Below are 13,966 nucleotides of genomic sequence, written 5' to 3'. Positions count from 1 at the left end.
GCGTTGTGGCCGCAGCAACCCTGGTTCGAATCCACCGTTGTGTGGTGTCTTTTGCCGGTTCTCAGAAGAATCACACTCAGTCAGCGATTTTTCTCTCAGAAGAGAATACTTTATTTTAAGCAAAACAAAGCCGAGAGTTCCTTGCAAGGAGATCTCTCGAATGTTATTTGGTATCTCCTTATATACACTATATGGGGCTGTTCCACATTGTCAAACTTTTCCTTTCGACTACACTTTTCATACATCCCTAGAGAGGAGAGGCCCCCTGCTTGATTTATTCTAAAGAAAGGCCCTGTATGTATGTCTGACCATGTGTTTCCACATATTCTCCCCTTTGAGACTTAATAAGTCTCACATTTGATTATTCTTATCCAGAGTGCTACTCCATAATCCAGTCATATTAGTTACACTACCTAGTGACTAAATAAGTCACATTGTATTATCACCAGTGACTAGATTATGAATTTCCACTCTGAGGGATTACTGGACCAAACATCTCTCTCCTTTTTTGACTAGGAGCTAGTAAAAGATCCAGTCTCCCTAATTCCTTTTTTTAATAGTACACAATGTTATAAGCGTGAGCGTGCAATTGGTTCAGCACTTGCCTGTGGTTATCACAGTTATGTATAAAAGACATAAAATACATACATTACATCAATAATTGAATATCACAAGATTATAAAAGTTGATCTTCAGCTCAGATACCTTACGTATCGTAGAGAGCCTCCCTGGGCCAAAGTTAAACTGGCACTTATATCCAGGGTATGGTTCACCTTTAGACATCTTCATCATCCTCGTTAGAGTCAATAGAACTATCGTCAAAAGTTTGCTCATTTAAGTTCAGTTTGTTTAGCCACCCTTCATAATATTCCTCCAGACTCCTTTCAGTGATCCTTTGTTGATTATTCGGGACTTTTATCACTTCCATTTGCTTAAAAGTAGCATCGACGATTAATGATCTTAATAAAGGTAATACACAGCAAAATAATAATCCTCCTCTTAATATGGCAACTCCTAAAAACATTCCTAGTTTAACAAACCATGCTCCCCATGCTCCAAATTTCACATCAATCCAATCCCAAATATGTTGGTCTCTTCCGGCATTTGCTGTAATTTCATTTCTTAATTTTTTTATTTTTGTCATAACTTCACTGAAAGCTCCTCCAGGGGCGGTGTTATTTGGGATAAATGTACAACATTGATCTCCAAACATAACACAAACTCCTCCCTTGTCTGCCAAGAGCCAATTAAGAGCCTGTCTGTTTTGCCATGTCATTCTACTTGTTGCATGCACTTGGTCGCCTAATAACATTAATGCCTCATCAGTATAATTAATGAATCTTTGTTGATTATAATAGATATAATTAATCCACTCTGTATTTTTTTTTGGTGTGATCCAAACCAGGATTGACTCAAAACCTCCTTTTATTTCATTTCTTGTCTTGAATTTATTAGGAATTCCTCTTGGCTGTACAATTGAGTCTAAATATACATTGGGGTCTGGCTCGTATCCTCTTTTAGTTCTATTGTCTTCCTTGTTCGTGCTCTGTTCTGTTCCCCATTGTGCCATGCTAACTTCTTGAATTAACCGTACTATTACACATATACCTTTCCATCCAACTGGTAAAGAAGGCAATAACATGTCACCTCCACAGATCCAAAATAAATCTGCTATTATTAATGATTGATCTTCATAAATTTCTATTGGAGGTAAGGCTATAGTTTGATTTTCACATTTTTCAGGTGCTATCTTACTTCCTTTAGTTGTTCCGAATGCTAAAAGTTCTGGAGCTCTAGAAGGAACTCCTGATTTCCAAGAATTTTTCTTATCTATATAACAAATAATAGCACATCTTCCTTTGAATTTACCCACATCTTGGGTTCCTTTTGGTTTATGGAAACACTCATATTCTTGTTTATAATCTATGCTATACCATTTTGGAATCTCTACCTTTTGTTTTTCAATTTTTATATTTTGACTGATATCTGAGTATTGACACCAGGATCCCCAGAGTGGTCTAAAGAAATAATCTGTTAATTTAGGATTTCCTAAAAATCCAAGGCATTCAGCAATACAATATGGCCTGGTAAAATCTGTTAAATGACAAAAGTTTATCCCAAATTGGGCACATTTTCGGTAGTCATATGGATTTGGTATGGCTATTACTTTGTTTAACGGAGATTTGGAGCACAACAAGCAATTTTCTTTTCCTGTTTCTTTAGCTGTAAAGGCTCCCCATTTATACCATTCATTATTTTGGGCTCTATCCCATAATGCATCAATTTGACTAACGTCTTCATCACCTTGGACATCATAATCAATGTCTCTACGATTTTTGATTATCATTGGTTCTGTTGAGTTGATCACATTGTCACTTTTGTTCAAAGGTTGTAAAGTCTATTGAAGGGAAGTCAGGTTGCTTTCTATCGGTTGAGTTTGAGTCTGCATTATGAGATGCATTAGGCATAGGATGGTCTTCAGACATGTTGTCAGACTTATTCTCTGTCCTCTCCAGTTTGTCTGACAAGAGGAAAGAGCTCTCGTCAGTTTGCACTTCATCATGTGTCTCTGATTCTTCATCATTGCTCTCTCCTGCATTGTCTGGTTGTCTGCTTTCCTTTCTTTCTGCCTTTCCTGTGGGAACTCTAGTACAGTGGTTTAGATGATACCAGGTTGTGCTTCCCTCCACTTGGACTGCTGTTGGAGTAGCTCTCACCACTGTGTAGGGTCCTTCTCTCCTGGGCTCATTCCATTTTCTCCGGAATACCCTCAGATAAACTTGGCCCCCTGGAACAACTGGACAAACAGTCTCCGATTCCTCACTGGGCTCTTATCTTTTTTCCTGTAAATAGATAGCTTTATGTATGGCAGTTAGTTTCTTCATATAAGAGCGAAGTTCCATTTGTAATTGTTCTAGAGGCGGTCCTTTATAGGGACCTCTACAATATGGCACAGGCATGGGTCGACCCGTAAGCATTTCATGCGGTGTTAAGTGCGTGTTCCTGTTAGTTTGCATGCGATAGCTCATTAGTGCGAGCGGTAATGCATCAATCCAATTAAGTTAGTACTTTCACATATTTTGTTTATTTTGGCCTTGATAACTCCATTAACCCTCTCCACTAACCCTTGTGACTGAGGTCTATAAACGCATCCAAGTCTCTGTTTTATTCTTAATTGTTGCAACACGTTTCACAGTTTTTTGTATGAATGCCGACCCATTATCTGAACTTATTTCTGATGGAATTCCAAATCTAGGAATTACCTCTCTTGTTAGAAATTTAATTACTGTTCCTGCTCCTAGATCTGCGGATGGTACCGCCTCCACCCATCTGCTAAACCTGTCTATGATAACAAGCATGTATCTTTTGCCTTGTACACGCTTTATCATATCCACATAATCGCATACAAGATGTTTAAAGGGTCCTTCAGGTGTTGGAATATGGCCTATTGGTGTCACTATGCCTTTTCTTACATTGTATTTAGCACATACTTCACATGTGGACAAAAATTCATCCACCATTGCATATAAATAAGGAGACCAATATCCTTGCTGTTTAATTTTTCTTACTACTTCTCCCTTTGCACAATGGTCAAAACCATGTGCATCTGTAATAAGAATATTCAACAGTGAAGTAGGTGCAACAATGTGTCCTTCATGTGTATGCCAGATCTCCCATGAGTCTTTTTTAGCTCCCCTTTGTTGCCACATTGATTGTTCATAGGGGCCTGCTTGTTGTTGAATTCGAATAATGTGATCCAATTGAGGATGAGGTTCGATAAGTACAACAGGTGCTAATACTGCTACTTGACACCCTGAAGCTTTTTTAGCTTCTAAATCTGCTGCATTATTTCCTTGTGACATAGTCATTTCACTTTTTGTGTGCTTGACATTTGATTATTGCTAGTAGTTTTGATAGCATCGTAGCAGAAATCAATTGCCCTATTTGTTCACTATGTTGGATGGGAGTCCCATCACTCTTTTTGAAACCTCTTTGTTTCCACACTGCTCCGAATAGAATGACATACACCATGAGCATACGCTGAATCTGTAAAAATGTTAGCAGTTTGTCCTTTTGCTAACTGACATGCAGTTGTGAGAGCTTTTAATTCTGCTAATTGAGCAGAGCAAGGCTGTACACAATGTTGTGATATCACAGATTCAAATTCTTTTTTGTTTGTCTTCACTACTGAATATCCTGTATGATTTCCTTCGTGATCCCTAAAGCTAGAACCATCTACAAAGTAAGTTACTTCTGCTTCGGTAATAGGTGTTGATTCTAGATCTGGTCGTAATCTAGTAAATGCCAAGGACTCATTCACACACTCATGAGGTTCTCCTTCAAAAGCCAAAGGAATTAATTCAGCTGGAATAACTGTATGGCATCTTTTAACGGTAACATCTGGATATGTGAGTAATGAGGAATAGGCTAGAATTCGAGCTTGTGTCAGAACAAATTTCTCTTGTTCAATTAATTCCACAACTTTGTGATGGGTATATATTGTTACTGGATACCCCATAGCTATTGTGGATGCTTTTTCATAAGCATAATACACTGCAGCTAAACCCTGTTGGTAACATGGTGGGTATCCCTGGGCTCAGTGCTTTAAGTGGGCCAAAAGAGGTGCCGGTACTCTATTATAGCCTATTTTATTAACGGGGGATGGGCGGGGGTCTGTGGTCTTGTGTGACGGGATGGGGGGGCTTATGATATTAGACTTCGTAGCCTATATGTCACGGTTGGTAAACCGTGATCTCGGGTTGTTTACACTTTGTGGTGAATTCTGTGTGTTCTGCGTCTGCACTGATTAGTTGTGGGCGTCTCCGTTAATTGTATCAGCAACAGCTGCCACTCATTACTCATCTCCTATATATGGCTTGTCTCATGTCTTGTGTTTGTGAGATCGTTGTTTCATGTCGTTGTGTTACCCCCGTCTGGCTTTAGTGTTAGTTTGCGTTTGGATGTCTGTGTTTTTCCCTAGAACCTCATCCACTCTCCGCACGATCACTCAGCCATGGACACTTACCTTCGGCTCTATTCCCCGCAGTTCCTGTGCCACTTTCTCCTGCTGCCTCACGCCACCAAGACTTCCCACCTACACTCCACTACAGGCTGGATTTCTCACCAACCACCGTCTCCCTGGAGTGTTATCGTCCCATCGTCTTTGTGTGTCATTGTTCTACTTGTCTTCATCTCATTAAATCCTGTTAACTCGCATTTGTTTCCGGACTGTCTTTCACCAGCCGTCACACTATAATAAAAGATAATGAATTTCAAACCTTAACAAAACACATTTTTATTCAAAGATCAACCGTCTGTCATTACTCTTTAGTCTGGAACAAGAAACAGCAACATTAAAATCATGAACTCAAATGGCATTGTAAAAAAAAAAAAACAATGACTGTTGTAACAGTGCGTAAATCAGACCTTTCTGTAACACTTAACGTTAATAAGCTTAAACGAAAATAACGAAATAATTGTGTAGCGGAGTATTTTTTGTACACAGTGCTGCGAACTGTCAATCACTCCTGTACGAGTGCATCACTGTCCTCCTCACAGCTGCAGCAACTTGCACTCTCTTCATCAAGCTTTAAAACAAAAAGGGGACAAAAACATCATATTGTCTTTGTGCATAGGCTATAGATTAATTAGATAAATGAATATCAAAATTTGTGCCTAGCCGCCTACGGTATTTTTTTAGAACTTAGAAAAAAGATGCTGCAGCCAGCGGGGGCTGGCTGCTGGACGACTCAACCTCCGTGGACAGTTTTTAATGTTTATCAGACAATAAATACTCAAGATTTTGCTTTAGTATAATTTTCGGGACAATTAGGGCCAGATTCGGGAGTCGGGACAACAGTTTAGATTTCGGGGCTGTCCCGAATTTTTCGGGACGTCTGGTCACCCTACCTGAAAGAGCTGCATTACTTCATTAGCTTGAGTCTGACCTGCAGTGATATCATTCAGACTTGGTGAGGTGTCAGTCAGCGAGTTTCAAACACTTTCTCCGGCCACGTTGAGTTGTTGACACTTAACAGTGGGAAAAGCGACACATGCGCTATTCTCCTGGATAACTTGAGGGTGAATGGGTAATTGAGTATTGTACTTTCTGCTCTCAGTGGGATGATTTATGAAGCTTGCATTAAATCAGCAGTGCAGGTAAAAGATTAAGTCCTCTATTAAAACAGATGTCCAAATGAGCGTACCGGTACGCTAAAAGCACGTTCTGGGCGTACGGAGAGGTGGCGGTACGCTCAAGAGCTATATTTGGAAGTGGCGGTGCGTACCGGCCCACTTAAAGCACTGCCTGGGCTACATTGTCTAACTTTGTTCTGTAGTATGCTATAGGCTGTTTGTTCCTCCCACTACAGGTCTCTTGCATTAATACAGTTGATGCATAACCATCATCTCTTATTTGCCACATATAGACTAAACATTTTATCATATTCTGCCATTCCCAGGGCAGGGGCCTGTTGTAATTCTTTTTTATTGTTTCAAATGCTAGTAAGGCATCTGTGTTCCATTTTAATGGATTGCTTAAATGTTGTAATCCTGCTTGTTTCATCATTTCTCTCAAAGGCCCTGTCTTTACTGCATAGTCTTCTATCCAGTCGGCACTAAAGCCAGTCATTCCTAGAAAAGTCATCATTCGTCCTACTGTCTGAGGTAACGGTGTTTTACTTATACCTTCTAACTGAGCTGGAGCTATAGCTCGTGTACCAAATGCAATTAATCTTCCCAAGTATTCCACTTGAGGCTGGCAATACTGCAATTTGTTTTTAGACGCCTTGTTTCCTCCTTGTGCTAATTTTGTCAACACCTTAATTGAGTCTTTGTGACATTGTTCTAGTGAGGTAGAACAGATAATTAAATCATCCATGTATTGTAATAGTGTACCGTCTATTACGAGGTCTTCTAAATCAGCCTTAAGAATCTTGTTGAATATGTGTGGAGAATGTTTATATCCCTGAGGAATTCTAGAATATGTATATTGCTTATTTGCATGTGTAAATGCAAATAAATGTCTACTCTCTTCTGCACTGAAGTAGGCAGAGCAAAGATCAATTACAGTAAAGTATTTGGCATCAGGAGGGACATTTGTCTGTAAAGTGTGCGGGTTTGGTACCTCAGCTGGCATATCTTCCGTTATTTCATTTATTGTTCGTAAATCATGAACAAGTCGCCATCTATTTTTGTCTGATTTGATTACAGGCATAATTGGAGTGTTACAGTAACTAGTAGTTCCTATTAATACCCCTGCCCTACCAACTGCTTACACACAAAATTATTGTAGCACAATTTCTAAAACCTGAGACTCAAACACCAGAACCACACACTAAATCTGCAAAACCATACACACATTTTTGGCCTTATACTCAGTTTTCAATTTCGTTAAACACTTTTTGCAAAACACAACACACAATTTCCTATGCAACACACAAAAATCTGACAGGAAGTTTCTTGATTTCCTTTTATAAACACAACCAATCAAAATGGCACACTAATTCATCAGTGCCTCACAATAACTCCGCACATGTGCAAACACTTGTTGCTTTACTTAACAACAACCAATCATAACTTTAGTAGTGGCCTATAAATAGGTCAAAGGTCAAGTAATAGGTTTTGGACAATGGATGCAAACAATGCAGACAGAGGAAGAGGAGTTGGAGGGAGAGCCAGAGGACGAGTTCTACTAAGAAGAGTTGGAAGGGGAGCAAGGGGAGGAAGAGGACGAGTCCGAAATGGAGGAGGACAAGGAACAAGAAGAGTGGTCTCGAATGAGATTATAGCTACAGTAGTCAAACATGTGATAAACCATGATTTAACAATGAGAGAGGCTGGACTGAGAGTCCAGCTTAATTTGAGTTGATTTACTGTGGCAGGTGTAATTCGAACCTTTAGAAATGAGAACCGGTATGTAACAATCTAATGTAATGTCATGTTCTAATGTACACATAATGGCTTTTTTACCATAACAAACAATAGGCCTATACTATAATAAATATATTTTACTGTAGTACCCTTGCATTCATTTACCACAGTGCATTGCATTGGTCACAGTTTGGTAAGGTATCAAGAGAGAATATAGCATGTGACGTGGATGAAGTATTGTGGCCAGACCCAGCCCGGAGGAGAGATGGAGCCTAGATACACCCAACCATCTCCACATGCAAGCACACACATTATGTTTGGTTTACGTAACACTACATGCTATAACATTACATATTTTTGATGTGTTTTTTTCTTTTCTTTTCAAAATGTGTACACTAATACTACGTTTACTTTTTGGATGCAAAGAGCAAAAAAATAAAAACATAAAAAGTTTGGTTTCAATTTTGCTTTTGTTTGTATATATTATATATTCAACAGCTCTCTCTCAATTACATTCAATCATGTACATGTGAGCTTTTAAAAGAAGAGCTTTAGGTTTTGAATAACAGTGTTTATATGACATAATCAATTGGAGTGTTTCAGTAACAACACCCGGTTGTGTTGATCATCGGTCAGCTCAAAAGCGGTTGTCCACTCTGCTACTCTTGTCCAGTCCCATCTGGGGTGCCAAATCTGTGGTGTCTTTTGATGGTTCTCAGAAGAATCACACTCAGTCAGGGATTTTTCTCTCAGAAGAAAATACTTTATTTTAAGCAAAACAAAGCCGAGAGTTCCTATCTATTGCCTGTAAGCAACAAGTTAATCAGGACTAATAACACTGCTTAGCAACTACCCTGAAATGTTAATTAGCATCCAACCTAATGTATCGTAATTCCTCAAATAAATAAGAGGCCAGGCCTCATAGAGTGGCCGGAATGCAGAATAAAGCAGAATGACACACAGCATCTGAACCGAACTGATTCTTTTGATGATTGATTCTGAACTGATTCTGTGCAATGTTACGATCTCTGTCCACTGGAACGCTATCGCTTTTAATTTGAAATGGGTTATTTAAAACAATAACTTATCAAACAGATGGGATTAGAAATAAAGGCCTACCTCTAATAAAAATCTGCTCCAAATAAAAGCCTGTTACCTTCTGCAGTTCAGGTAAATAAAGGCCCCGGCTTTTATAATTGATAATTATGAACTGGGTAGTTACTCAACTACAAACATTTACCAAGGGGCCTGTCCCATTCCCCACAGTATGCAGTCTCGGACATTAGACGGTGCACGCATGCAACAGGAAGGAAGTGTGCAAGACTGTCTCAAGCCTGAAAAATGCCATAGCTCTGTACCTGTCTAAAACACACTAAATCCATGCTATCTTTAATATCACTTCTTTTGAGGCTAAAAGTATATCCCATCATTCATCATATTCTGGAACTCACATAGCATCAAAATACTCTTCCCCAAAATGATTTTTTTTTTCATTAATCACTTAAAATTATTTCAATTTAGTTTTGTTTTTTACATTTACATTATATTTAAATTTGGTTATTTAGCAGATGCTTTTATCTAAAGCAACTTACAAATGAGGACAAAAAGCTATCAGGACAGGCACCCCTTCTGAGAGATGGTCATGTATCATTATTATTCCCTTAAGAAAATTAACAACGGTTTTATTGTAAGTGTAGGAAGTTTTTTTTTTTTTTTGGCATACTGATAATCTTTTGTACAACCACAGTTTTTCTACAAATACCATAGTTAAACTATCATTAAAACCATGGTTAAATTGTGGTAACCATGGTTTAACTAGTAACCGTTTTTTTATTTTTGTAGTTGAATCATGGTTCATTTTCTAAGGGTTCCAGTAGTAGTAGTTGTTGTTGTTATTATTATTGCGCTTTTTTATGTGTAGTTGTCAATAAATGAATAACTTAAATAACCCAAATACCTTAATTACTGAGAGAAACAAGGTCTGCTTTACAGTGACAGTGAGATCTACGTTTCTTATTAATATTCATGACTTGAGCCTTATCCATAGTAGGTTTCGTCGATTCACTTCCTGTAAGTTTGGAGTGGTACTCCACCCTCAGAGCGTGAGTTATGTGGAAGATAATAATAGAAATAGGGCAGGGTCCAGCAGACAAACGTGCTTCAACCGAGAGCAATTTATCAGTTTCGCAATTTAATGACATAAACAAGAACGACAGGACTGAAGAAACGCGTTTGATGTCTCGTAGTGAAACGGCTTGATACGATGCACACGGAGCTTAAAGATCAACAGAACTGCGCTACTTCAGAAACTACTATACGCTCCGATAAATGAGCGTAAGTTCTTCGGAAACGCTTTTTTTTCGGACATCGATTAATTTTCGGGAATGTGATATCCTTTCTTCGAGTCGTGACGAGCGTGTGTGTGATCAGTCCTTGATCTATGCAGTTATAACATTCTTTTTTTTTTTTTTTGGTCCAAACCTATATGCTGCTAAGTGGATTTTTACATTCTCATATAAAAATGAAAAGATAATCATATTTATTGTAGGTTACCGGTGCTGATGACACCACATCACTATTATTTGAGATCTGACACCTTTGCCACAGGTTTCCGTAGTGTAGTGGTTATCACGTTCGCCTCACACGCGAAAGGTCCCCAGTTCAAAACTGGGCGGGAACACTGAATCTCTTTTCACAATCGTTTAGGTGGGTTTCTGTTGAGGAGGAACTCAATTCTACCAAGGCTTTGCGGCCAAGAGGCATGAACACAGTCACTAAAGGTATAGTTGATGCAGAAATGAAAGAGCAGTCATTGTTTGACCTAAACCTATCCCACAACTGTGACATTCAAGGCCTGTCTGGCTTTCTTATGAGGAACACGAAAAAAGAGATTTGCCTGAGTGGCCCTCTGTTGAGCAGCAGCTCTGCATCACGAAGGCCCGTCTTTACACAGGTGTAGAGATAATTATTAAGCCACACTAGGCAGCGGTAATACCCACGCAGACAGTACTCTGTACTTTTGACCTGGTAGTTTAGATGAACAGATGGCCGGTGCACTCAAAGACCCAATATTTCGTACAACACATAAATATACATATATTAAATGAAAGTGGGGAAAAAAGCAAAGAAGAAATGGCCACAGAGGATTCCCGCAAACAACTGGAGAAATTCTCGGTTTGCTGCTAAAAATAGAAGGTATTTGCGAACTGAAGAGTGCAACGCAATTTGTAATTTGATTCCCGATCCAAGATGCATGAGATGAAAAGATCTGACACCTTTGCCACAGGTTTCCGTAGTGTAGAGGTTATCACGTTCGCCTTACACGCGAAAGGTCCCCAGTTCGAAACTGGGCGGGAACACTGGATCTCTTTTTCAAAATTGTTCAGGTGGGTTTCTGTTCAGGAGGAACTCAACGCTTCCAAGGCTTTGCGGCCAATAGGCATTAATACAGTCACTAAAGGTAAGGTTGATGCAGAAATGAAAGAGCAGTCATTGTTTGACCTAAACCTAACCCACAACTGTGACATTCCAAGCCTGTGTGGCTTTCTTCTGAGAAACACCAAAGACGAGATTTTAGGAAACTCTGCGTAGACTGCCACGCCGAATGAACTCTGTCCTCTTGTGTAAGGGTCTTATTCCACCTAGGCCATCACGTAAGGCAGGGTCTCAAGGGGTGTCTAAAAGGGGGTACGTGGCAGGCCCTCCTTAGACCCCTGCGCGCCGGCCCTGTCTGTCCCAATGATCACCTGTGTCACCACAAACAGCCCATCAGTCCCTCTCACCGCCTATGTGACCACTAATTGCGCTTCTGTCCACTGGTAATACAACAACTGTGACCGCAAGCTGTCTATGTGTCCCCCTGATCCCCTACGTGCCCACAAGTAGCCTTTTTATCCCCTTGACGAACTTTAAAACACATCCATCTGGAGTGTTATTTTCTGATAAAACGATGCAAGCCGTAGCAGTTTCTAACACATGGCTAACCTTCTTGAAATTCAACACAATGGTCAACGAATCTGCCAATAAACCTGTTCAGGTGGCTCCTCGCTTACTCCCGAAGCACCCAGAGGTGTTAAACCCTCGGAATTCCACTGACCACAAACAGTCTGTTTTTTTTACAATGGGATAGATTGTACGTGGCAAGTCCATGTCTCAGCTTTCTGAAGAGATATCAAGCTAAAACCTGATTTCCCATGCTAGTCTGGACACGTGCTACCCCTGTGGTGAGTTTCAATAAGATTGGAGAAACTTGAAATCTCGGCTCAAAAAAACTAAAAGTTTCAAGAAGATTGGAGAAACTCGAAAGTTTGACCAACAAAAATCACCAAGAGAAATTTTCGAGTTTCTCCTGTGTTCTTGAAACTTTGGGTTTGTTAGTTTGAGACTAGCACAGGAAGGCAGGTTTCAGCTGATATCAAGCTGCAAGTGTTTAATTCCGAGGTAAGTCAAGGGTAGCGTTTCAGGAAACTCTGCATAGACTGCCAGGCCGAATGAACTCTGTCCTCTTGTGTGTGGGAATTACGCCGATTGTCTATTTGCTTTCGGGCACATCACAGTATAAATATTGGCCCAAAAAGCACGCTAGCGTTAGACCATGGAGTTTCTGTAGTGTAGTGGTCATCACGTTCTCCTAACACGCGAAAGGTCCTCGGTTCGAAACCGAGCAGAAACAGCTGTCCCCTTTTGAAGAAATGTATGAACCCCTTTGAGCCGACAGTTGGCTTCAGAAGGTTTAGCCTTTATGCGCATTTTGCTGAGCCTGCACACAATGATTTCGGACTTGCTTAGGAAGTGGGTTTCCGTAGTGTAGTGGTTATCACGTTCGCCTCACACGCGAAAGGTCCCCAGTTCGAAACTGGGCGGGAACACTGAATCTCTTTTCACAATCGTTTAGGTGGGTTTCTGTGAGGAGGAACTCAATTCTACCAAGGCTTTGCGGCCAAGAGGCATGAACACAGTCACTAAAGGTATAGTTGATGCAGAAAATGAAAGAGCAGTCATTGTTTGACCTAAACCTATCCCACAACTGTGACATTTCCAAGCCTGTCTGGCTTTCTTCTGAGGAACACGAAAAAAAGAGATTTGCCTGAGTGGCCCTCTGTTGAGCAGCAGCTCTGGCATCACGAAGGCCCGTCTTTACACAGGTGTAGAGATAATTATTAAGCCACACTAGGCAGCGGTAATACCCACGCAGACAGTACTCTGTACTTTTGACCTGGTAGTTTAGATGAACAGATGGCCGGTGCACTCAAAGACCCAATTTCGTAAACACATAAATATACATATATTAAATGAAAGTGGGGAAAAAAGCAAAGAAGAAGAATGGGCCACAGAGGATTCCCGCAAACAACTGGAGAGAAATTCTCGGTTGCTGCTAAAAATAGAAGGTATTTGCGAACTGAAGAGCGCAACGCAATTTGTAATTTGATTCCCGCTCCAAGATGCATGAGATGAAAAGATCTGACACCTTTGCCACAGGTTTTCCGTAGTGTAGAGGTTATCACGTTTCGCCTTACACGCGAAAGGTCCCCAGTTCGAAACTGGGCGGGACACTGGATCTCTTTTTCAAAATTGTTCAGGTGGGTTTCTGTTCAGGAGGAACTCAACGCTTCCAAGGCTTTGCGGCCAATAGGCATTAATACAGTCACTAAAGGTAAAGTTGATGCAGAAATGAAAGAGCAGTCATTGTTTGACCTAAACCTAACCCACAACTGTGACATTCCAAGCCTGTGTGGCTTTCTTCTGAGAAAACACCAAAGACGAGATTTTAGGAAACTCTGCGTAGACTGCCACGCCGAATGAACTCTCGTCTCTTGTGTAAGGGTCTTATTCCACCTAGGCCATCACGTAAGGCAGGGTCTAAGGGGTGTCTTAAAGGGGGTACGTGGCAGGCCCTCCTTAGACCCCTGCGCGCCGGCCCTGTCTGTCCCAATGATCACCTGTGTCACCACAAACAGCCCAATCAGTCCCTCTCACCGCCTATGTGACCACTAATTGCGCTTCTGTCCACTGGTAATACAACAACTGTGACCGCAAGCTGTCTATGTGTCCCCTGATCCCCTACGTGCCCACAAGTAGCCTTTTTATCCCCTTG

General features: G+C 40.5%; 5 non-coding genes across 5 annotated transcripts; all 5 read left to right on the top strand.

Moving 5' to 3' along the window:
• Positions 1 to 10,479: 10,479 nt before the first annotated feature.
• trnav-cac (transfer RNA valine (anticodon CAC)) lies at positions 10,480 to 10,552 on the top strand. The gene has a single exon. It is a non-coding gene; the product is annotated as a tRNA-Val (tRNA).
• A 606-nt stretch (positions 10,553 to 11,158) lies between these two features.
• trnav-uac (transfer RNA valine (anticodon UAC)) lies at positions 11,159 to 11,231 on the top strand. Its single transcript has one exon. It is a non-coding gene; the product is annotated as a tRNA-Val (tRNA).
• Positions 11,232 to 12,471: 1,240 nt separating this feature from the next.
• On the top strand, positions 12,472 to 12,544 carry trnav-aac (transfer RNA valine (anticodon AAC)). The gene has a single exon. It is a non-coding gene; the product is annotated as a tRNA-Val (tRNA).
• A 123-nt stretch (positions 12,545 to 12,667) lies between these two features.
• On the top strand, positions 12,668 to 12,740 carry trnav-cac (transfer RNA valine (anticodon CAC)). The gene has a single exon. It is a non-coding gene; the product is annotated as a tRNA-Val (tRNA).
• A 611-nt stretch (positions 12,741 to 13,351) lies between these two features.
• Positions 13,352 to 13,425, top strand: trnav-uac (transfer RNA valine (anticodon UAC)). The gene has a single exon. It is a non-coding gene; the product is annotated as a tRNA-Val (tRNA).
• Positions 13,426 to 13,966: the final 541 nt, after the last annotated feature.

The sequence above is a fragment of the Carassius auratus genome, unplaced genomic scaffold (assembly GCF_003368295.1).
Source record: "Carassius auratus strain Wakin unplaced genomic scaffold, ASM336829v1 scaf_tig00215887, whole genome shotgun sequence".
Lineage (NCBI taxonomy): Eukaryota > Metazoa > Chordata > Actinopteri > Cypriniformes > Cyprinidae > Carassius > Carassius auratus.
This window is presented reverse-complemented; position numbering and strand designations above follow the sequence as displayed.